The sequence below is a fragment of the Tupaia chinensis genome, unplaced genomic scaffold (genome assembly GCF_000334495.1).
Source record: "Tupaia chinensis unplaced genomic scaffold, TupChi_1.0 Scaffold149184_1, whole genome shotgun sequence".
Classification (NCBI taxonomy): domain Eukaryota; kingdom Metazoa; phylum Chordata; class Mammalia; order Scandentia; family Tupaiidae; genus Tupaia; species Tupaia belangeri.
The window spans coordinates 69,463-71,749 of NW_006209032.1; the positions used below are offsets into that span (position 1 = coordinate 69,463).

The 2,287-nt window shown below is 63.8% G+C and overlaps 1 protein-coding gene across 1 annotated transcript in view; it reads right to left on the minus strand.

Moving 5' to 3' along the window:
* The window catches only part of SLC38A3 (solute carrier family 38 member 3), a gene marked incomplete in the record, with an annotated part of 21,402 nt that extends 20,243 nt beyond the window's left edge, over nucleotides 1–1,159 (minus strand). The window contains 2 exon segments of the mRNA XM_014585207.2: nucleotides 824–871; nucleotides 1,068–1,159.
* Nucleotides 1,160–2,287: the final 1,128 nt, after the last annotated feature.

The window sequence follows — 2,287 nt, forward strand, 5'->3', positions numbered from 1 at the left end:
GCTCCCAGAGGGGGTCCTAGGTCTTGCGGAGGGGCAAGTTTCAGTCCAAGCAGGTCCTCTGAGGTCCCCGGGTGCCACCTTAACCCCTGCGATGCTCTGCTCTCCGCTCCTTGGAGCAGAAAGGGATCTTCTGGAAGAGGAGCGGGAACTGGGCAGCGCTGCACCCCAGCGGGAACTTTCAGACAGCACGCCTTTCTACCTGCCTCACCCTTCCCGACCGTGGGCGAGGTGGGAGGGTCTCCTACCTGGGGTCTGTCTTCAGCCCAGAGAGTGGGAAGGGATTGAGGTGGGGCAGACAGGAGCAGGGGCCGCCAGGGCAGGAGAGGCAAGGCTGGCTGGCTCTGAGCCTCCCTGGGCCTCCCCGCGACAGAGCCATTTCCTTCCTTCAGAGGTGAATGACAGCTGTCAGCCTGCCCTGGGACGTGGGGCTGGGACTTGGTGCTCTGGGGGAAGGGGCTTTAGGGTGGCCCTGCACTCGGTTGGAGCCTCCTCCACCCCTGCCTGCTTCCCACCTAGGGCCTTTGGTGCTCTGAGGTGGTGGTTATGAAGGCCCAGGCCCAGCCACAGGGACCTGGGGAGGCATTGACCTTCAGGGTGCCGAGGGGTTCCCAGAACAGCTGTGCACCTTCTCAGCCACTGGCTCTGATCCGATTAATCCCATGGCCTCTGCTGTTCCTATCGGAGCTGAACGTCTCCATGCCACGTCTGCCCCCTTTGCCAGTGCCAAGGGGACAGTTCTGCCCCTGCCCTGCCCTGGGCTGGGAGTCAGGACTCTGGCACTATCTTCCCGCTGACTCACCTCCACAGCCAAGCCCTAGCGTACCTCAGTTTCCCTCTGTCACAAGGCCGAGGCTCCGTCTTTTCTCTTGGCCTGAGGGGGGTGGGTGGGTGAAGAAGCTGTAAGCCATGAGCAGGGGCTCCGCTCTGGCTGGGAGTGCCAGGGTTGGAGCTGATCCCCGAAAACCTCAAAGCACCAGGCTCCACCCTGTTGCCGCTGCCACACAGGAAGCCACCTGCTAGCCCTCCTGATCAGGGCTGGCTGGTGTAACCCGCAGATCAGAGCTCACCTTGGTCACCAAGGGCCATTCGACTCCCTTCCTCCAAAAAGACCTGGTTCTGCCATGGGACCAGACCAGATAGGAGAGAGCTGGCCACGGTCTCAGGAGTCGCCCCACCTCCCACCTGCAGGCACCCCGGTGCTTACAGAGCCATTTGCAAAGGGCTGGTGGCTCCCATTGGCAGCTCCATGCGGGCCAGGCCTAGCTCAAGGTCAGCCGGCATGTGGGTGCTAGGGTCCTCAGTCTGGACTGGAGGGAGCAGGGACTGGCTGGGCTGAGCTGCCGTGGGAGGGCCAAGGGTGGTGTGCTGTGGGGTCTCTGGGTCAAGCCAGTGTGGCCAGGCTGGGGGAGGGGCTGTTTGTTGTTGCTAGGCCTGGGCCCTGGCCAGGGCAAACACAGCTCGCAGGCCTTTCCCGCCACCTGCCGAATCTCCCGGCCCAGCCTGTGGTGGCCGGACAGCTGGGCAGCTGGAATGGAGCTCTAACTCTGCCCGGCTCCTTCTCCCGGAGGCCAGAGGGAATGTCAGTCCACACAACCGCAGTGGTGGAGCAGCCTCCGGGGAGGGAGGGGAGCTTCAGTTCAGGCCCCAGTGCAGCGCGCCTGCACCCGCATCTCTGCAAACTGAAACGGAGTTTGGCCCAAGAGACGGCCAGATCTGGGGCCCAGTTAGGTCCCGGAATTGCTTGTCTCCTTCCGGGGTCCCGGCAACCTTTACTCTCCTCCTCTCTCTGGACATGAACCCCGTCTCCAGCAAGGCGCCCCTTCTCCCCATGCTGCTGCCCAGGCTGGCACACCATCCCCAAACAGTGGTGCCCTTTCCAACAGTGGAGCCCCGTCTGTACCTCCAGCCTCCTTCTTCCCAGAGCCCAGCATCTATAACCACAGACTCCGGGGAATCTGCAGCCCCTGTCTCCGCGCCCAGCTGGCCACCTCCCCGCTCCCTGGCTGGCCGCACACACCTAACACGCCAGCCTTTGTACTCCTGCGCCTCTGCCCTTGTGTTCCCGGGGCACCCACCCTGTCCCACCTGCTTGATAGACGCCTACTCATCCTGCAGCACTCAAACGGGAGACTGGCCCTGCGAACCCTGCCCGAGTCACAGAGAAGAGCCGGCTGCTTCAGCACTTGCTGTGGCCGCTCTGGCTACCCCACCACAGGGGCTCCAGTGCTGCCTGTCAGTGGCCTGGGGGGGGGAGGTTCCGCCACGCCGCGGGGCCTGGGGCGAAAAA